Source organism: Equus caballus, chromosome X (assembly GCF_041296265.1).
Source record: "Equus caballus isolate H_3958 breed thoroughbred chromosome X, TB-T2T, whole genome shotgun sequence".
Taxonomy (NCBI): Eukaryota; Metazoa; Chordata; class Mammalia; order Perissodactyla; family Equidae; genus Equus; species Equus caballus.
Genome location: NC_091715.1, coordinates 80,035,796 through 80,059,141, shown reverse-complemented (window position 1 = coordinate 80,059,141; position 23,346 = coordinate 80,035,796). Strand labels below are relative to the sequence as shown.

The following is a 23,346-nucleotide window of genomic DNA, read 5'->3' as shown; positions in this document are numbered from 1 at the left end:
GTTTTTGTTTTTGTTTTTTTTGCAAAGGAAGAGTGGCCCTGAGCTAACATCTGTTGCCAATCTTCCTCTTATTGCTTGAGGAAGATTGGCCCTGAGCTAACATCTGTGCCAGTCTTCCTGTGTTTTGTATGTGGGATGCCACCACGGCATGACTTGATGAGTGGTGTGTAGGTCCGTGTCCAGGATCTGAACCTGTGAAGCCAGGGCTGCTGAAGCTGAGCACATGAACTTAACCGCGACACCACTGGGCCGGCCCCATGATTTTGTTTTTTAAATGATAAATAATTCTCCAAGATGCTTGGAACCCTCACACCTGCCCTTTTTCTTAAATATATGTGTGTGGGTGTATACAACCTGTATGCTGTTGTATTTAGGCTTCATGTTTGATTGTTGAAAAATTTAGTTAATAGATTTAGAGTATTTGGTTTTTAAGAAATTCATCAAAATTTAAAGTCTTAGAAAAAATTTAACTAAGAAAAATATCTAGAGTTTTGTTTTCCCCCTTTTCCCGTAAATGTGATGATAAAAAAGAAGTTCTTGGAACATTCAAGTTTACAATAAAGCAGAGCTTAAATCTCGCCATTCCTGCTTCCTCCGGAAACATACCCCTAACTTGCCACCTGTCTAATGGTTTTGATCATTGTATCTTGGCACTTGAATTGTTCATTAAATAGGAGTGAAAAAGAAACAAGAAATGGACTTCATATTTTCTGTTAGATGTTAACCACATTGTTTCTCAGAATGCCAGAATAGAAAGAATAACTAGATTCATTATTATTTGTAGTGCCTTCTAATATATTATTATCCTGTTGTAAATATGTAGGAATTCAAAAAGTAGTGTTAGTTCATTTACATTTAACCCTTTCTAAATTTATTTTGAAAGCACATTAACTCCTCAGTTATTGGATGAAATTTCTAAATCAAATTAGTTTTAGTTTTCGAATAAGTTCTGCCCTTGGAATATTTTTTTTACTATTGTATGCGTAACTGCTTGTGTGTTAATGTCTTAATTTAGTTTTTTTGACATATTGTTGATTCACCTGCTGAAAAATCTGCCACCTTGAAAGCCCAGGTACTGGGCCAGTTTGCTTTAAGAGGCTTAATAAAAACATTAATTCCAATTTATTTTCACTAACACTAATTGACCTAAAATTGAAAATAAAGTGATTTGTTGTGCTCGCCCTATGTGTTACTCATATCAGTCTTCTTTACACGTTCTGTAATTTAATTCCCATTGCAGCCCAGTGAGGTAGGTGGTGTTACCCCAATCTAACAAATGGCGACTGTGGGTAATTTTTCTAACTTTACCCAGCTAGTGCATGTCTAACTTTAAATTCGAATTTATTTTGTGTTTTCTTATTCTAAAACCTGAGGTCTTCCCAGAATGAAGAGTATTTTAGAAATCACAGAAGGTTTACTGATATTCAAAAATAAATTTTGATTTGGAATATAAGAAGCTAAATCTTATTTTGATAAATAGTGAATCAAGTAGAAAGGCTTGATAATGTGGGTGCCTTAAGAACTTACAGCTTAATGGAAATAGTATTTCAAAGTGACAAAACTTTTTTCTTCTGTTTTAGATCTTCAGCCTTGGTGGCTTTTGAGAGTTTAGGTGCATCTAGGTATTGATTTATAGGATGTTTTCCTGCTTTGGGCCAGGTTTAAATATTTTCTCATTTTTATTCATTTTAGCATTTAAAGCTCTTCATAGATTCAGTCTTCCTCAGCCCCGTCTTTCATTTCTGTTTTACATGTACACTAGGACCATATTATCTCTGTTCCGTGGACATATCTTCCCATGCTTTTATTAAAAATAACTTGTGAATAGTGGTAAAAGGCACATAACATAAAATTTGCCATTTTAACCATTTTTAAGCATAGAGTTCAGGAGTGTTAAGTATATTCGTGGTGTTGTGCAACACATCTCCAGAACTCTTGATCTTGCAGAACTGAAATTCTCTACCCATTAAACAATAATTCCCTATTCCTTTTGCCTCCAGGCCCTGGCAACCACCATTCTACTTTCTGTCTCCATGAATTTGATTGCTCTGAAAACCTAATATAATTAGAATCATGCAATATTTGTCTTTGTGTGACTGTCCTGTTTCACTCAGTATAATGTCCTCAAGTTGCATCTATTTTGTATCATGTGTCAGAATTTCCTTCCTTTTTCAGACTGAATAATATTCCATTGTCTGTGTATACCACATCCATTCATCTGTGGATAAACATTTGGGTGCTTCCACGTCTTGACTGTAGTGAATAATGCTGCTGTGAACGTGGATGTGCAAATATATCCTCGAGATCCTGCTTTCAATTCTTTTGGATATATACCCAGAATTGGGATTGCTAGATCATATGGTAATTCTATTTTTAATTTTTTGAGGCACTGCCATACTATTTTCCACAGCAGCTGTACCATTTCACATTCCTACCAACTCCCCATGCTCTAGCTCCACTGCAAAGTCGTGTATGGGCTTTTAAGCCAGAATGCCTGGGTTCAAATCCTGATTTCTCCACTTACTAGGCATGTAACCTTTGACAAGTTATGGAATCTTTCTATACCTCAGTTTCTTGATATAAAGGGCATAATAATAGTACTTAATTTATGAGATTGTTAGTAGGATTAAATAAAATAATCTGTAAACCCTCAGTAAATGTTAACTTCAAGTAATACTGCTGCTGCTGTTACTACCTAGATTCAAACAGTGAAGCCAGAGAAAAGAGCGACTAATCGTGCCTGGGAGATTAGTGGAAAGTATCACAGAGATGATATTTCAGCTTAGCCTTGAAGGATGAGTAAGGGTTTATGAGGAGTTACAGCATTCCAGAGAGAGGAAACAGATTGAAAGGGCATGACACGCTAGGTAAATGGGGAGAATTTTATGACTGAGAGATTGGCTCAGTGAGTTGGATTAGTGAGAGTTGAAACTAGAGGTGATGGGAGCCATATTGGTAAGGCCTAGATGCTGCAGTAGGGAGTGTTGATTTTATCCTTAATCCTTATCTTTATTGTCTTTATGTCCTTCCCTCAAACGCATATTCAGTCCTTCAGCATATCCTGTCAGCTCTACTTCCAAGACATAACTCAAATCTAACTAGTTTTCTCTGTCTCCACTCTTTCTTCTGGTTCATTCCACCATCGTTTACCATTGAACTACTCCAAAAATCTCCTAATTTAGTCTCTCTGTTTTCAGTACTGCTCCCAGTATTTAGCCAGTTCATCCTTTCTAACTGCATCACATATGCCTCTCTCCCTTGCTTGCAATGCTCTGCTATATAGCTCTAATTATGGACTCATTTTTTATTCTTAATATTTTTTGTGCCTTTTTTATTCTTTCTTTCTCCTTGATCTCTTTTGCCAGAGATTTATCTATATCATTAGTCTTTTCAAAGAACCAGCTTTTGCTTCGTCGTTTCCTTCTGTGGTATCTTTGTTTTCTATCTAATTAATATTTATGTTTATCTTTATTATTTCCTTCCTTCTGCTTTCTTTGGCTTGAAATCACTCTTGTTCTTTTTCTAGCATCTTGAATTAAATTCTTATTTCTTTATATTTAAGCTTTTCTGTTTATTTGTGATTCTGGTTCCTTCTTGGGATCGCATTAGCTGACTTTCATGAGTATTAAGTATTTTCTAATAGCCATTGTGATTTCTTCTTTGATCCATTAGTTATTTAGAGGTATGTTTTTAAATTTTCAGATACATTTTTTATTTCATTATCTTATTGAATTTATAGTTCCAAACACTCGTGACAAAACATGCAAATGAGGAAGTAAAAACATTCTAGCGTGCCTCCTCTCTTTTCTTGCCTGCACCCCGCTTTCCCTCTCTACCCTGAGTCTCAACTCCTGGAAGCAGCTACTGTTAACCTTTTATATGTCCTACAATATGCTGTTCAGAGGAAGAAGTTTCAGAAAAATATAAGTTTTTATCCTGTGTATGTTAGATTCAGTGTAGAAAAAGTGACAAGATACTGAACAGTTCCAACACCAAGGATCCCTTGTGTCGTCTTTTTATATCTGTACCCACCTCCCTCCTCTGCCTCCCCTATTTGTAACCCTGGCAACTACTGATTTGTTTTTTAGCTCTATAATTTTCTCATTTTCAGTATGAAACTGTACAGTATGCAGCTTTTTGTCATTGGCTTTTTTCACTCAGCAAAATGCCCTTGGAGGTTCATCAAGGTTGCTGCATGCATCAATAGTTTGCTCCTTTTTATTGCTGAATAGTATTCCACATTACATATGTGTCTTAGTTTGTTTAACCATTCACTTGAAGGGCATTTGGGCCAATTCCAGTTCTCGGCTATTACAGATAAAATTGCTGTGTGAACATTCGTCTATAGGTTTGTGTGTGTGTGTGAACTTAAGTTTTTATTTTTCTGGGATATGCTAGGGAGTACAATTACTGGGTCATGTGGTAATGGCATGCTTAGGTTTTTAAAAAACTGCAAAGTATTTTCCAGAGTGCCTATACCGTTTTACATTCCCAGTAGCAATGTTCAAGTGATCCAGTTTCTCTACATCGTGACCAGTATTTGGTATTGTCAGAGTTTTGGTGGGGGTGGGGGGATCCTGATTGTTGTGCAGTGATATCTCATTGTGATTTTAATTCACAATTCCTTAATGTCTAATTATGTTGAACATTTTTCGTGTGCTTATTTGCTATCTGTATCTCCTCTTTGATAAAATGTCTTCATGTCTTTAGCCTATTTTCTAATTGGATTGTTTGTTTTGCTATTAAGTTTTGAGAGTTCTTTATACTTTCTAAACAAATATATTTTTTAACTTTATGGTTTTTTTGGTAATTGGTTTCTAATTTAATTACATTACTGTCAGATAATGAGCTCTGCATGATATCAATTATTTCGTATTTTTCAGAATTGCTTGATGGTTTGGAGCTATATGACTCCATGTGGCTTAAAAGCAATATTTTTCAGTATGGAGATTCTTCAAAAAATTAAAAATAGAACTAACTATCATCCAGCTATTCCACTTCTAAGTATTTATCCAAAGAACTTGAAAACACTAATTTGAAAAGATATATGTACCCCGATGTTCATTGCATTCATAGCCAAGACTTGGAAGCAATCTAAGCACCTGTTGATAGATGAACAGATAAAGAAGATATGGTATTTATATACACGCACACACACACACAGACACACACACACAGTGGAATACTACTCAGCCATGAAAAAGATGAAATCTTGCTATGTGTGACATGGATGGACCTTTGAGGGTATTATACTAAGTGAAATAAGTCAGAGAAAGACAAATACTGTATGATTTCACTTATATGTGAAATCTAAAAAAGAAAACAAATGAACAAAAAAAACAAAAACAAACAAATAGTCACAGAAAATAGATTGGTGGTTACCAGAGAAGGAGGGTTGGGGGAGATCGAAATGGATGAAGGGGATCAGTTGGATGGATGGATGGTAATTAGACTTACAGTGGTGATCACTATGTAGTGTATACAAATATCGAATTGTAATGTTGCAAACCTGAAATAGTGGTACACCAGTTTTACCACAATAAAAAAGTGAACAGAATTATAAAGAAAAATAAAAATTCCACAATCAGCAGGAAAATTTTAATATACATCTCCATAATTAATAAATTGATCAAATACTAGAAATTCTGAATAGCAAAATAACAAATTTGATCTATTTCCATAGTTAAAGTTTACATTCCCACCAGTGGTGTACGAGGGTTCCCTTTTCTCCACATCCTCTCTAACACTTGTTACTTTTTGTCTTTTTGATAATAACCATTCTAACAGATGTGAGGTCATAGCTCATTGTGGTTTTGATTTGTATTTCCTTGGTAATTAGTGATGTTGAACATTTTTCCATGTGCCTCTTAGCCATCTGTGTGTCTTTGGAAAAACATCTATTCAGAGCCTCTGCCCATTTTTAATCAGGTTGTTTGTTTTGTTCTTGTATTAGTTCCTTATATATTTTGGATATTAACCCCTTATTGGATATAAGATTTGCAAATATCTTTTCCCATTTAGTAGGTTGCCGTTTTTTTTATTGGTTTCCTTTGCTGTGCAGAAGCTGTTTAGTTTGATGTTGTCACATTTGTTTATTTTTGCTTTTGTTTCCCTTGCTCTTGAAATCACATCCAGAAAAAAACATTGCTAAGATTGATGTCAAGGAGCATATTGCCTATCCTTTCTTCTAGAAATTTTATGGTTTCAGGTCTCGCATTCAAGTCTTTAATCCATTTTGAGTTAATTTTTGTATATGTTGTAAGATAGTGGTCTAGTTTCATTCTTTTGCATGGGGTTGTCCAGTTTTCCCAGCACAATTTATTGAAGAGACTGTCTTTTCCCTATTGTATGTTCTTGGTTCCTTGGTCATAAATTAATTGTCCATTTACATGTGGGTTCATTTCTTGGCTCTCAGTTCTGTTCTGTTGATCTGTGTGTCTGTTTTTATGCCTAATTCTTTTAATTTTTGCTTTATGTATTCTGAGTGTATATTCAGAGACATGTAGATTTAGAATTATATCCTTATGTACTTGCCTTCTGTTTTTCCTGAGAATGCTTTTTTGCCTTAAATTCTGTTTTGTATGATATTACATAGTGATATCAGATTTCTTTGTTTTTCCCCAAATGTATCTTTTCTGCCCTTTTACTTTTAATCTTTTTGTACCTCTTTGTTATAGATTGCCTCTTGCAAATAGCATGTAAGTAGATTTTATTGACTTAATTCAATTTGTCAATCTGTCTTTTAAATGAATTTGGTCCATTTACATTTACTGTGATTCACTAATATTTGGATATATTTCTACCATCTTACGTGCTTTCTCTGTACCCTGCCTTTTCTTGGCTTTTTTCTCTCACCTTTCTACCTTTTATTGAATAGACAGAGGTATGTTTATACCCTTTTTCCCTCCCCACAACTAGTTTGGAGTTATAAATGAAATTTCTATTTATTTTAGAATAGAACCTTAAACAGTTTTAGAACCTTAAAGTTTTCATATATATATTCAAATTAAATTCCAAAACTAATCAAAGTATTTACTCTTGGCAAGCAATACAAGGGCCACCCCTCTCATGTTTGTTATTATGTAGCATTTTGGTGATACTTTGATCTTATACCCCTTTTGGTTATTGTTGTTATTACTTTATTTTTTTTCAGTCAGTGCTTATCTAGATTTCCCTACATCTTTACCAGTTTCTTTGCTTACTCTTCATTCTGGGGCCAATATCCTGCTTCCTGCATTTCAACCTAAATCTGTTAGTGGTGAGCTCTGTCTTTGTCTTTTGATGCCTTTATTTCACTCTCAATCTCAAATTTTAGTTTAGTTGGTTCTGTGATTGCACGTTGAGAGTGATTTTCTTTCAGCACTTCTTTCTCTGACTTGTTTTGTTACTGTTGAGAAATGTCATTCTTTTGTAGATGAATTCTCTTTTCTGATTGCTTTGATATTCTCCTGTTTTTCTTTATAGTTATAGTCTTACTCTTATCTGTCTAGGTGTGGATTTTATTTCTTTTTATCCTGTTCAGAACTTGTTTTACTTCTTGAAATCAAATGATTTATGCCTTTTATTGGTGGGATAATTCTGAACTGTTTCTTTAAACATTACCTCTTTCTTAGTGTTTCTTTTGGAAATTCTCTTATATTTTGGACTTTCTCATTCTATCTTTTATGCTTGTTAATGTCTCTTTCTTATTTTTCATCTTTTTACCTTTGATACTGCATTCTGGGTAGTTTCCTCAGCTTTATCTTCTAGTTCTGGGATTCCAAGCTATGGCCCACAGGTCAGCTATTTATTTTTGTAAATAAAGTCTTATTAGAACCATGCTTATGACAAATAAAAATGGCAAGTAATAGGATATATTGGAGTATATGAGGAAGCCATTTTGTGTAAACCTAATTCGGCCTGACCTTGTCTTTCCAAAAGGGCCTGACTGAGGCTGTTGAGCATGCATTGTATATCTGCTTTAGAGATTCCCTATGGTAAGAGCAAAGGCCCTTGAGATAAAGGTGCAACTTCTCTCCCCTTCCCAACGTTGGCATCTCCTTAAAGATTAAACATCTTTCTTTAGGCTGGAAACTGATTGCAGCGCTCATATGTGACTGCCCAGCTTGAGGCAATGGACCTGCCACCCTGTGGGGTTCACTGAGACAGCAGGCCTATCTGCCGTTTCCATCAATCGCTGTGCTGACAGAACAGCCTCGTGACTATTGTAAAAGGGACATTTCAATCATATGTGAAGCATACTCTTTGAGGGTATATAACCACCCTGTGTACCCCCACCTCTTTGGAGTGCTCTGTTACTTTGTGGAAAGATTCTCCTGGGTTATAATCCTAAGATTTAAGCTCAGAATAAACTCACCCAAATTTTCATTTATAGATTGGTTATGGATTATTTTCGTTGACACTTATATATTTATACATAGACATGTTTACATATTGACTATGGCTGCTTTCACACTACAAAGACAGAATTAAGTAGCTGCAACAAAAACCACGTGGCCTACAAAGCCAAAAAATTCACTGTCTGGCCCTTTATAGAAAATGTTTGCAGACCTCTTTTTTAGTTTATTAATCCTGTCTTGCGATGTGTCTAATTTTCTGTTTAACCCGTCATTTTTGTTTTTTTCAGTGAATTTCATTTCTAGATGTTCTGTTTGGTTATGTTTTAAAGCTTTCATGTCCTTTCCTTGTGTTTCAATTCATTATTTCATGTTTTTTAAACATGTAAACTATTTAACACATAATTCTATTATGTGAAGTTCTTGGAGATTTAATACTGCTGTTTGTTACTTTCTTTCCAGCTTTAGGGTCAGTATTTTTTCCTTTTTTTCCCCCTAAAATGTTTAATTTCAAATTTTTCTTTATCTCTGAGAATCCTGTGTGACCTTGTTGAGGGAGTATGGTCCTACTAAGTGGTTTTGTGTTTCCTGTTGTTTGGTCACCCAGTGCTATTACTGACTATGTTAGTTTCCTATTGCTGCTGTGACAAATTACCGCAAATGTAGTAGTTTAAAGCAACACAAATTTATTCTTTTATAGTTCTGCAGGTCAGAAGTACGAAATGAATCTCATAGGGCTGAAATCAAGGTGTAGGCTGACAGTCCTACATCCCTTTTTGGAGGTTCCAGGGGGGGACTCTGTTTTCTTTTCTTTCCCAGCTTCCAGAGGCCACTTGTATTCCTTCCTCATGGCCCCTTCTTCCATCTTCAGGTGCATCACTTCAACCTCTGTCATACCATCTCGTTTATCTGCCTTTGACCTTTTTGTCTCCCTCCTATAAGGAACCTTGTGTTTGCATTGGGCTTACCTGGGTAATCTAGGATGTTCTTCCCATCTCAGGATCCTTAATTTATTCACATTATTAAAGTTTCTTTTCCATGTAAGATAACATATTCATACATTTTGGGGATTAGAATGTGGACATCTTTGGGGAACCATTGTTCTGTCTACTACACTGGCCCAAAGCAATTTTTATGTTAATTTCTAGGCATGAGGGTTCCTGGTTTATGCAAGTAGTATACAGTAGAGCACCATAATCACCTGTGGTTCAGGTTTGCAGTTATAAATTCTCAGAGAAATTTCCCCTTCCACCTACACGTGCTTCAGCAGCATCCCACCATGTACCCTCTCTGAATATACAATATTCTCTCATATCTTTATGCCTTTTTTTATGCTTGCCCCTATTCTATGTGAACAGTTCTTACTCCTCCTCCAGGACATAGCTAAAATACTGCTTTCTAGTGACATCTTCCTTGATACTCCCAGTAGTATCAATTTTTCTGTTTCTCTGTACTTTCAAGTATTCTGTACATTTTTGTAATGTAACATTTTTCACACAGTATTGTTATTGTTTATAGATCTGTTGGCCCTATTAGACTCTTGGATCATGTCTTAGGTTATCTTTATGTCCCCAGTACCTAAGAGGCCTGGAGTATAGCAGTCTCTACATAAATATTTGATAACTATATAAATGTTAAGAATATTGCTATGTGCCAAGCCACTGTTCTGGTGATGAGAATTTAGACTTGCTTCATACGTGCTGAATGCAGCATTGGTCCTTGCTGATCCACAGATGGTAGTTTAGAAGGGAGTCATCTGTTGATGAGAAAGTTCAGGTTTGCCCTGGGTCAAAAGAGCAGATGACTGGGACCAAAACTCAGGTCTTATTCCTATTCCACCATTCTCTGAAATATATCACACTAACTTTGTTATTGATGGTGATTTGAATTACTCCAACTAATTCTAATTTGTAGACACAGTAGAAAATCATTACCTTGTATTTTTGCGTATTTCTCAATTAAGCTGTACTGTTGAATAGGTTAGAACCATGCTTCTCAAACTGTAGTGGTATTCTAGCACTTAGTTGGGTGGTGGTGGAATATGAAGCCAAAGGATAAACAGTGGAGCATCTGCTTGGTTTGTAAATTTTATAAACATTATAATGCATTAAATGCATTAAATTAAAACATTAAAATTTTTAGAACAGATTTTAGACTTATGATGAAGTTGCAAAATTAGTACAGAGAATTTCTGTATATGCTTTATTCAGCTTCCCCTAATGCTATTATCTTATGTAGCCATAGTACAATGATCAAAACTCAGAAATTAATTGGTGGAATACTAACCACTAAACTACAGACTTAATTTGAACTTCACTAGTATTTTTAATAATTGTTTTTCTGTTCCAGGATCCCGTTGCATTTAGTTGTTAATTGTCTCAAAGTATCTCCCCCAATGTGCATTGATGTTTGCCTAATTGTTATTTTCTATTTTCCTCTTCCCATCTTCATTTATTTGTTGTAATTCTTTTGTAAAGAGCTATCTCTTCTCCCCCACTTATTTATTCAATTATTTATATCTGTATGGGTTCATGGATATTTATTTTATTCTGTGGATTATAATCTAATACTACCATTGTTTATTTTATTGCTCAGATTGTTCCAGCTTTGGTCATCATGAGTTCCTTCCAGGCAGTTTCTATGTCTTTGTGAAATGTCCAGTCCTTATTTGAGCACTTCCTTACTTTTTGACACTGCAAGATGCTCCAGGCTCATCTTGTGTTTTCACTGCTCTAGCCCTAGAATCAACCACTTATCCAGGAGCCCTCTCTCCATGTATTTGATAATAGTATTTAGAAACCAAGTTCTGAGTATTATGTGTGCTCATTCCTACTGGGGTGTTACTGCCTCTAGGTGCCCTCAGTGGACAGAGCTAGTTAGTATATTTATGTATATTAAGCCATTCATACATACACATCTATATTTCTGTACGTATCTAGCTGTATATGTATACCAAAAACCATGAATCTGTACTTATACCTCCAATTAAATTGAAAACATTTAAAAATATTGTTTAAAAATGGACATTTAATAGACTAAGATGCAAAATTTACCAGATTTTTTAAAGATGATGCATAAATATTCAACAACATTTTGTGCTTATGTAGGACTACCCCCTGGCTTCCCCTAGTGTAAGCTTTCTCGTAAGCCATGAGAGCTGCTTTGAAGGAAATATCAACAAGTCTCATGTTAGTATATACATTATCTGCTCTGAGATGCTTGGTACATAGGTGCTCAGTAAATACTTTTTGGGTAAATGACTCAATACAAGAGTATGAATGTGAAGGGGCCAGGAACTTATATCATTCCATAATCATGGTCAGAATTTGTAACCTAGCCATCTTGCCAGATCTATATCATTGATTATATGGGAGATTGAAGATAAATTAACTTGCAGTTCATTACCACAGCTGGAATGATAACAGCACATACCCTAGCCTCATCTTTGTCACCTGGCAGAGTATTATTGTCTGTTGGTAGACACTTCATAAATGCCATTTGGTGATAGTGTAGGATTCAAGAAAGCTTAATTTTCCTTTCTTGAGGGAATAGGATAAAGTTTCCGCAGAACATGTTTGGTTTGTTTTTCAGTTTTCAGATTTTCAATTTTGTCTTTAAAGATTTTTCCAGTCATGGAGAGTGAAAGCTACTCTCACTATTACTTTTCTTAATATTTCAAAACAATCTAAACTATATAATATGGTACAGTGAGGATTATACTCTAGACAAGCGGTTGGCAAACTATCATCCACAGGCTGGGAGCCTGTTTTTGTGAATAAAGCTGTATTGTAACACAGCAATGCCCACTCATTTATGTATGGTCTGTGTCTGCTTTTGTTATACAGTGGCAGAGTTGAACAGTTGTGACAGAGACTGTGTGGCCCACAAAACCTAAAATATGTACTGTCAGGCCTTTTACAGAAAATGTTTGCTGACCCCTGCTCTAGAGAGTATTTTTAGCCCATGTAAATATATCCTTTTTTAACTGTTCTGTACAATAGCTGACTTTTGTATTGATTAAGGGAAGATAGCAAAGATAGGATCAGAGAGGAAATAATGATTTATATTTTAGAATTTATTAAAATCTTGCTTTTTAAGTTTTTATTACAAAAGTAATATATGTACATTATATCATGAAAAAAATAAAAGAGCGTACTGTTGTCACTTATTTTATATATGCCATGAATGCGAGTTATGACATTTTTCTATGCCATGCTGCGTTAGTTAGAATGAAAGAATAAAGTGCTATAATAAAGAGACCCAAAATACGGTGGCTTGAAGAACAGTTATTAGAAATAGTTTATAATTAAAATAAATGCGAAGTGTCCAGTGCTAATAGGGTGATGGCTCTGTTCCATAAGGACTCAGACTCCTCCTTTCTGGTTTCTGTACCCTCCCCTAAAGTATTCCTTGTTTGCATGGTCTAAACTGGGTCACAGATTTGCCCAGCTTCCATCTTCCAAGCAGACAGAGTGTGATAGACCCTTGTCCTTTTATGGCCTGGGCCTAGAGTGGCGTGTATCACTTCTGCTCCTATTTCCTGGACAAAACCTTAGTCACATATCCGCATACATTTGTATAGTTGTATAGTTCATGGAGGCGTGAAACCCGTTCCTAGCTCGATGGCCACATGTCTACTCCCGGCTGGGGGAGAAGGGGAGATTTTGGTGGACAGGTAGTAGTCTCTGCTGTGGGTTCGTAAGGTTTCCTACAGAAGATATACTTTAAAAAAGAAAATACATTTTGACGTGTCAAAAATATTGTTTTACAGTTAATTGTAATGGTCTGTGTATTTTTTTCCAGCAAACTCACTACAATTTAACCACTTCTGTACTGCAGTATTTTAAGTTATTTCCAATTTCTAAACAAAATGTGGTCATCCGTATGCATATGGATTTTTTTATAGATGTCTAATACTTTGGGGAAAAAGGTCCGCAATTTTTACCATGTTTGTATATTTGTAAAATGATCATACGATCTTTTTCTCGAATTTAAATTGTCACAAAGTCAGTTTGACCTTTTGAGTTTGTATAACTCCTGTGCCTCAATAACTAAATGTAATGGTGAAGAATTAGGTAAAATTCACTTTTTTTCCTGGAAGATTTATGTAGTTAGGCAGTAGAATAGTGACCTGAACTGATAATTGCCTCCTGACAAATTGACTGGTGTTATTTTTCTTATTTCAGTGAAAGTCTTTTTTACATTAGAACATTAAATATTAAATAAGGCCAAAGCTATGAGAATAACAGCAGGCAAAAATGCACTTTGATTTTTTTATGTGTATGTATTATATTTATGACTTTGTGAAGATGAACTTAGTACTTTACTTTTCTGCCACTATTTGCATTTATATACCATTTAAGTGGTGGACGTTGATGGCTCTGAAGTGGCCCATTATAAAATACTAAGTACAACCTTTGTTGACTTATAAATGCTATCCGAGCATCATCACTATTAACAGTAGCTAATCTTACTCAAAATAGTCACTTCATTGCTCTGTTGTCATAAATTTCTGTAGACAGATTTTAAACGAAAGTTAACTTCTGCCAAATTGTAATTAAAGGAGCTCTATTTTTGTGTGCCAGCTATCTGTCTCAATAAATGTAAAATCTGTGGTTCTTTTCAGAGAACCGCATTTACTGTAGATATTAATGAGCTGTTGACATGTGAAATTTTAAGAATAGATGTTGTGATTTAGAAAACCAATTTGCAATTCAAACTATAGAGATTGGCATTTACTTTAGACTTGAAGTTGCTAAAGGGAGGTGCAACAAGACCAAAAGTTTATATTGAACAGAATCTACTTTTACTGATATGTGTTTGTCTCCACAGCCTCGGTCAGTCTTTTCTGTTAATCATATATGCGATTGTTTGGTTTTATTTTGTCTCCTATCAGTCTTCACTGCTACGATTGCTTCAGACAGAGAGAAATAAACTAAATAAATTGAAAGTAATGATGTTACCTCTCTGCCTTTATTTAAATTCATGTTTTCTTTTAAAAAGAGTATTCAATGTTTGAGGTCCTTGAATCGCATTATGTTACGTTTTTAGTGGATCTATGATATGGGCCCAAATGAATATCATAAATACAGCTGTTGATGTTTTACTCTTTTATGATAACCATGTTCTTATTCCTAGAAGTTGAAAACATAGCTATACTTTACTAATTTGACCAAAGAAGCATATTAATCTAAGTAGTATTATCTTGTAGGGTTAAGAACTGATGTCACTATATCACATGTCTATCAGTTTCTGGGCTAGATTTCTCTTTGGTCTGACAAATGAAATTTTTTTTCTACTTAGGAATTGTGATAAAGAGAAGTAAACAATTATTTTGTCTCTGGAGTTGTGTTTTATTCTTGTTTGTTTGTTTGAAAAGATCTTTTTCCCCTAATCATAAAAATATACATACGCTTGTCTTAAAAATTTATGCAATATAAGTCTATATATTACATGCACATATACATATATACGTGAAAAATATGCATGTCATTCCTCCCACATACTACTCTCAAGAGACCACTGTTAGTGTGGTTAATTCTATCTGGAAGACTTACAGATAGTTTCATGAGAGAAGAATGAGTGCTTAAATGAAAGGATAAAATGAATAGATGAGGTGAAAATATGCCATAATAGTGTCTCATCATCACTTCTATGTATTTGCTCATTCTTTTCTCATTTAAGAATATTATTTAGTAATATTATGTTGTGGTACTAATAGTGAACAAACAATAAAAACTAATTTTTTTTGACAGATAAATAGTTGATCAAAACTAAATGAGATCATATAGGATTGTGTTAGGAATATTCACCCTGTTTCTTGAGAGTGGTAGAGCTATGGCTGACCATTTCAAAGCGTGCTTTCTGGGATCACTGTTTCTCTACCATTGACTTGACTTTGTTTTGACATCCCCTTTTTCTCTTTGTAGTTGTTCATCACTATGTTTTGGCACCGAGGTGAGAGAGACAGAAGTTTGTTAAGAGTGGTCACTTCTCAGGAGATATATACGTTAATTAGATACCAGTTGTAAAACCAAATGAGATCATGGGCTTTGCTAGTCCCTGAGTATCGAGAGGTGAACAAAATAGACCATGACACCTGCCCTCATGATGACCTTGAACCCTAGTAGGGGGATATAGACATTAAACATGTTTAGGGGCGGGCCCGGTGGCGCAGCGGTTAATTGTGCACGTTCTGCTTCAGCGGCCCGGGGTTCGCTGGTTCGGATCCCAGGTGCAGACATGGCACCACTTGGCAACAGCCATACTGTGGTGGGCGTCCCACGTATAAAGTAGAGGAAGATGGGCACAGATGTTAGTTCAGGGCCAGTCTTCCTCAGCAAAAAGAGGAGGATTGGCAGCAGTTAGCTCAGGGCTAATCTTCCTCAAAACAAACAAACAAAACACCCAAAAATGTTTAAATTTTGTATTATACATTGTGCTTATGAAGGAAACAAGGGTAGTGCTATAAGAGAGTAATAGGGGCATTGTTTAGATTTGGTGGTGGGAGAGGGGCATGAATGGGAGTGGTAACAATAACCTCTTCTGGGCTTCTCACCATGAATGTGAAACTATGAAGATCTTTGAGAGCTAGCAGCATTTTCCTTTTATAGAAAGAGTTACTTGATTTCTCATTAGAGGCAAATTTTTTATGGCTTCATGTGTAACGCTCTACGTCATTGAGTCAGCTCAGAAACTGCATCTGCAGTTGTCTCCCAAATCGATTTGGTGATATTTTTCTGCTCTAGAAATTAACTCTACATATGTGGAGATAAGTGAAAAATTTAGGTCTATGGCTTGCTTCTGTAATGAAAGGACAAAAATACTCTGTGTAGATGTTCAGTGGTTATTAGCTCCTAAAAAAAGAAACCAGTAGTGATTCAACAGCTTCTCTTACTGTGAAGTTTCTTTTTAGTGGCTTTTACTTCTTAGAAATTGAGGTGTGTTTATGTTTTCTTTAAGGAAAAAAGTAAAATAACATGTCTCTTTCTCTTATATTGGAATGCTCGCACATATGTGAATAAGGTAGCTCAAAGATAAGTTTTTGAAAGGTTTTAGATTTAAGACTACCATAAAGGGATAGGAAAATAAAAGAAAATGTAGCCTCACTTAGAAGAAAATTTTTATTTTTACCTTCTATTATTTAGATAAAAGAAAGAAAACAGTGCTCTCCTGTAAGGGTGAGAAAAATGTATATGAAATATCAAACAATCAAGGGTTATCCTAGTTTTCTCCTTTCTGTGTTCTCCCATGTTAAAAACAGATTTCATGATGTCTGTGGCACTCATGTATGAGTGAAAGTAATTTTCATTTGCTTAACCTAATCAAGTATTCAAGACATGCTGTATGCTATTAGAGACGATGTGATGTAATAATAATAGCTATCATTTACTGAATATTTGCTCAGTACTGTGTTAGGTACTTGACAAATATTAACTTATTTAATTCTTACTACATTTCTCTAAAAGAAGTATAATTTCCCTCCTTTAACAGATGAGGAAACAAACTCAGAGAATTGAAATAACTTGTCCAATGTCACATATCTATTAAGAGGAAGAACCAGGATTTAAACCCAGCTTCATTTGACTGCAAAGCCTGTGGTCTTTCACTAACATAAGTTGTAGGGTTGGGAAACAATTACTGGGCTTGATGGTCAAGAGTCATGATTGTCACTGATTACTTATGTCACTTATGTTGTTTTCTGGAACCATAAAATGGGTCTAGTGCACAACCTCCCTTGAAGAGTCACTGTGAGGGCCCAGTGGGATATATGTAAAAGGTTGAGGTGTGGCCAGGAAGGTCTGACAGTAAAAGGTACCAGGTTTACTAAAACAGACTTTTATTTTGGAATCATCAGGAATATGTTCAGCCTTTATTTTGAAGGGCAGTGCGGGAAAAAAATCCTTGGAAGCAATTCACGATTTTTTATGGTTTTGAAACAGAAATGTCATTTTATCTTTAGGTCACTGAAATCTGTGTGACAGGAGCTTCATTTGCAAATGACAGTTCTTGCATAAGGAGGATTTTTTCCCATAGAGCTCAAACAGAGGCTAGATTGATTGAGACAGCTCTTTTCAGAAATCATGGTGCATCAGCTTCTCTCTAGATATTACTAATTTTGACTTGTTTGATTCAGTGGGTTTGAATTAGGGTAGCTTTCACACACAAACTAGAAAACGACATGCAAAGGTCATTGAATGTACATATGCATTTTTCCACTATATCTCCCTCCCTCACCCTTCTCCCCTTGAGCAATTTCTTTACCATTCACCCTCTTTTGCAAAGAAAATAAAGAGAAATCTTTTATATTTTTCTTCCTCCTTGTTTGTTTGCCTTTTGTTTTTACTTTGAAATGGCAAGTATTCCTATCAGCTCCTTGGGGGTTTGAAGAATATTAGTCACCTTCACAGCTGGAAGCAGAGTGATCTACAGCAATAAAGCTTAAAGCTTTTTCCTGTCACTCTAATTTCCATTTTTTCCCCCAATAATGAAAATGGCCTTTGATTTGCCTTTCCATGACAAAGAAAGTGTTGAATTTTAGGAGCCGTGACTGCTTTGAAGTAGAGGGTAGGAAAAAATGGGAGAGCGACTCAGCAGTCCTCAATCCTTTGATCCGTCAGTTCGGTCCTTTTCTTAGCAGTGTCTCCATTCCTGGCTCACTGTGTCTCTTCTTCCTTCTCTGGGTTTTCAGTGAACCTAGCTGTGGCTGGCTGGCACTGGACTCTGCTAGTTGCCAGTGAAAGGGCACTAGATACTCCTGTGGGCTTGTTCCCCTGTGTCCACAGTTTGGGAGGGGAGGAGGAGGTGGAGGAGGATGTAACCTACTATGTGCTAGGCTCTACTATGTGCAGAGCTATGGAAGCACAGAGATAAGCCTTTCTGGTTATACGTTGGAGAGCTGGAGGCTTCACAGAGAAGGTGATATTGGATTTGAGTAGTTCTCACTGGTCTCACTAGTTCCAACATTAGTTTTGTGAAGGAATAGCATTTGGGCATAGGGAATAGCAGTAATAAAAGCAAAGAGACATGCAGGCACTTGGTTCGCTAATGCTATGTTGAGTGTGTGGTTGTGTCTGATGCATTGGGTACACGGCTGAGAAGGGTGATGTCCACAGATAAGCCTGGAGAGTTAAGTTGGAACTAAGTTTTGAAGGATCTAGTAGTGATGCCAAGGATTTTGGACTCAATTCTCGAGGCATTAGTAAACCATTAAACATCTTTAAGCCAGGGAATGGTCTAATGTGGTCTGCTGAGACTTGATCACGATGGCAGTAATGTAGAGGCTGGGTTGAAAGGGAAAGAGACTAGAGACAGGGAAGCCTTTGAGGAGGCTAATGAATAAATGGGATAAGAGATAGGGCCTAAAGTAAGGCAGCAGTGGTAGGGATGGCAAGGATAGAAGAGGTTTGAGAAATTAACTACAATTGACACATGAGGAAGCCATGATGAGCAACTTCAAGATTTTATTTTTATTGAGCTAACATTGGTTTATAATATTATATAAGTTGCGTGGGTACGACATTGTAATTCGACTTCTGTATACACTACAGCATGCTCACCACCAAAGTCTAGTTTCCATCCGTCACCTTACAATTGACCATCTTTACTCATTTCACCCTCCCCCAACTCCCCTTCCCCTCTGGTAACCAGGAATCTGTTCTCTTTATCTCTGTGTTTGTTTTTGTTTTGTTTTGGTTGGTTGGTTCTTTTGTTTTTTTATATTCCACATGTGAGTGAAATCATACAGTATTGAGCTTTCTACATCTGACTTATTTCACTTATCCTAATACCCTCAAGGTCCATGCACGTTGTAGCAAATGGCAGGATTATATCTTTGTTTATGGCTGAGTAGTATTCCGTTGTGTGTGTGTGTGTACATACGTATATATACACGTATATATATACATATATATATACGTGTATATATACACACACAGTACATATATATATGTATACACACCCCCCCCCCCATCTTCTTTATCCATTCATGGGCACTTAGATTGTTTCTAAGTCTTGGCTATTGTACATAATGCTGCAATATGAACATAGCAGTGCACGTATCTTTTTGTGTGTGTGTGTGAGGAGGATGGGCCCAGAGTTAACATCTGTTGCCAGTCTTCTTTTTGCTTAGGAAGATTGTCGCTGAGCTATCGTCTGTGCCAGTCTTCCTCTATTTTATGTGGGATGCCACCACAGTGTGGCTTGATGAGCGGTGCTAGGTCTGCGCCCCAGATTTGAACCTGCAAATCCTGGGCTGCCAAGGTGGAGTGCACAAACTTAACCACAACGCCGCCAGGCCAGCCCCCTGCATATGTCTTTGTAAATTAGTATTTTTATTTTCTTCAGATAAATACCCAGAAGTGGAAGAGCTGGAGCATATGGTAGTTCTGTTCTTAATTCTTTAGAGGAATCTCCATATTGTCTTTCATAGTGGCTTCACCAATTTCAGTTCCCACCAGAGTTGTATGAGGGTTCCCTTTGCTTCACATCCTCTCCAACATGTGTTATTTCTGGTCTCTTTGATAATAGCCATTCTAATGGGTGTGAGGTGGTATCTCATTGTGGTTTTGATTTGTATTTCCCTAATGATTAGTCATGTTGAACATCTTTTCATGTGCCTACTGGCCATCTGTATATATTCTTTGGAAAAATGTCTATTCAGAGCCTCTGTCCATTTTTTAATTAGGTTGTTTGTTTTTTTGTCATTGGGTTCTATGAGTTCTTTGTATATCTTGCATATTGACCCCTTATTGAATATATAATTTACGAATATCTTCTCTCAATTGGTATGTTCTCTTTTCATTTTGTTGATGATTTCCTTTGCTATGCAGAAGGTTTTTAGTTTAATGTATTTCCGTTTGTTTGTTTTTGGTTTTGTTTCCCCTGCCTGAGGAGGCATAGCCAAAAAGATATCGCTAAGACCAATATCAAGGAGCATACTGCCTGTGCTTTCTTCTAGGAGTTTGATGGTTTCAGGTCTTACATTCAAGCATTTAATCCATTTTGAGTTAATTTTTGTGTATGGTCTAAGATAATGGTCTAGTTTCTTTTGCATGTGGCTGTCCAGTTTTCTCAGCATGATTTATTGAAGAGACTTTCCTTTCTCCATTCTATGTTCTTGGCTCCTTTGTCATAAATAAGTTGTCCATATATGTGTGGGATTATTTCTGGGCTCTCAATTCTGTTCTGTTGATCTGTGTTTTCTGCCAATACCATGCTATTTTGATTATTATGGCTTTGTTTTTTAATTTGAAATCAGGGAGTGTGATACCTCCAGCGTTGTTCTTTTTCCTCGGGAGTGCTTTGGCTACTTGGGATCTTTTCTGATTCCATACAAATTTTAGGATTCTTTGTTCTGTTTCTGTGAAAGATGTCATTGGGATTTTAATAGGGATTGCATTGAATCTGTAGATTGCTTTAGGTAATATGGACATTTTAACGGTGTTAATTCTTCTAGTCCATGACCATGGAATATCTTTTTATTTCTTTGTGTCTCTTCAATTTCTTTCAACAATGTCTTACAGTTTTCAGTGTACAGGTCTTTCACAAACTCTTTGGTTAAATTTATTCCTAGGTATTCTATTCTTTTTGTTGTGATTATCAATGGGACTGTTTTCTTAATTTTTCTTTTGACTAGTTTGTTGTTAGTGTATAGAAACACAACAGATTTTTGTATATTGATATTGTGTCCTGCAACTTTACTGTATTTGCTTATTATTTCTAAAAGTTTTTCGGTGGATTCTTTAGGGTTTTCTATATATAAAATCATGTCATCCACAAATAGTGACAGTTATACTTCTTCCTTTCCAATTTGGATACCTTTTCTTTCTTTTTCTTGCCTCATTGGTCCAGCTAAGACTTTCAACACTATGTTGAATAAAAGTGGCAAGAATGAGCATCCTTCTCTTGTTCCTGATCTTAGAGGGATAGCTTTCAGTTTTTCACTGAGTATGATATTAGCCCATATATGGCCTTTATTACATTGTGGTATGTTCCTTCTATACCCATTTTATTGAGAGCTTTTTTCATAAATGGATGTTGAATTTTGTCAAATGCCTTTTCTGCTTCTCTTAAGATGATCATATGATTTTTATCTTTCATTTTGTTAATATGGTGTATTGTGTTGATTGATCATCAGATGTTCAACAATCCTTGCATTCCTGGAATAAATCCCACTTGATCATGGTGTATGATCCTTTTACTGTATTGTTGTAGTTGGTTTGCTGATATTTTGTTGAGGATTTTTGCATTTATATTCATGAGAGATAGTGGCCTATAATTTTTCGTGTCTGTGTTGCCCTTGTTTGCTTTTAGTACCAGGGTTATACTGGCCTTGTAAAAGGAGTTAGGAAGCATTCCCTCCTCTTCAATTTTAGAAGAATTTGAGAAGGGTAGGTATTAAATCTTATTTGAATGTTTGGTAGCATTTACCAGTGAAACCATCTGGTCCTGGAGTTTTGTTTTTTACGAGGTTTTTTGATTACTCTTTCAATCTCCTTACTAGTGATTAGTCTTCAGACTTTTTGTTTCTTCATGATTCAGTCTTGGAAGGTTGTATTATTCTAAGAATTTATCCATTTCTTCTAGGTTGTCCAATTTGTTAGTGTATAGCTGTTCATAGTAGGCTATTATAATCCTTTGTGTTTCTGTGGTATCTGTTGTAACTTCTCTTTCATTTCTGATTTTTTTTATTTGAGCCTTCTCTCTTTTTCTTCTTAAAGAGTCCAGCTAAAGGTTTTTCAATTTTTATCTTTTCAAAGAACCAGTTCTTAGTTTCATTGTTCTTTTTTCTATTGTCTTTTTAATCTCTATTTCGTTTATTTCTGCTCTGATTTTTATATTTCCTTCCTTCTACTGACTTTGGACTTTGTTCTTTTTCTGGTTTATTTAGATAAGGTTAGACTATTCATTTGAGGTTTTTCTTGTTTTTGAGGTAGGCCTGTATTACTATAAACTTCCCTCATAGTACTACTGTTGTTGCATTTCATAGGTTTTGGTATGTCATGTTTTCATTTGTCTCCAGATATTTTTTGATTTCTCCTTTGATTTATTCGTTGACCCAGTAGTTCTTCAGTAGCATGTTGTTTAGTCTCCACATATTTGTGATTTTTCCAGCTTTCTTCTTGTAGTTGATTTTTGGTTTCATGCTGTTGTCATTGGAAAAGATGCTTGATATAATTTCAGTCTTCTTAAATTAAGTGAGACTTGTTTTGTGTCCCAACATATGGTCTATCCTGGAGTATGTTCCATGTGCACTTGAGAAGAATGTGTATTCTGCTGCTTTTGGATGAAATGTTCTGTATATGTCTATTAAGTCCATTTGATCTAATGTTTCATTTAAGGCCAGTGTTTCCTTGTTGACTTTCTGTCTGGATGATCTAGCCATTGAAGTAAGTGAGGTGTTAAAGTATTCTATTATTAATGTGTTACTATCAGTTTCTCCCTTTGGTTCTGCTAATAATTGCTTTATGTATTTTGGTGATCCTATGTTTGGAGCATATATATTAATGTTATATCTTCTTGATGGATTGTCCACTTTATTATTATATAATGTCCATCTTTGTCTCTTGTTACCTTTTTTGGCTTGAAGTCTATTTTGTCTGATATGATTATGGGTACATTCACCTTCTTTTGACTGCCTTGCTTGGAATATCCCCTTTCGTCCCTTCACTTTGAGCCTCTGTTTGTCTTTGGAGCTGAAATGGGTCTCCTAGAGGCAGCATATTGTTGGGTCTTGTTTCTTACTCCATCCAGCAGTCTCTGTCTTTTGATTGGTGAATTTAATCTATTTACATTTAAGGTGATTATTGATACATGAGGACTTTGTACTGCCATTTTGTTTTTTGTTTTCTGGTTGCTCTATATTTCCATTGTTTCTTTTGTGTTGTGTTTCTGCTATTTTAGTTTGGTGGTTTACTATGATGTTTTTCTCAGTTTTCTTTTTTTTATGTTTTATGTCTCTGCTTTAGGCTTTTGTGGTTGCCATGAGGTTTGTCTAAAATGTCGTATA

The 23,346-nt window shown here is 35.7% G+C and overlaps 1 protein-coding gene across 1 annotated transcript in view; it reads left to right on the top strand.

Moving 5' to 3' along the window:
* The window catches only part of CHM (CHM Rab escort protein), a 157,081-nt gene that overhangs the window by 20,731 nt on the left and 113,004 nt on the right, over nucleotides 1-23,346 (top strand). The gene's annotated exons all lie outside the window — the stretch shown is intronic.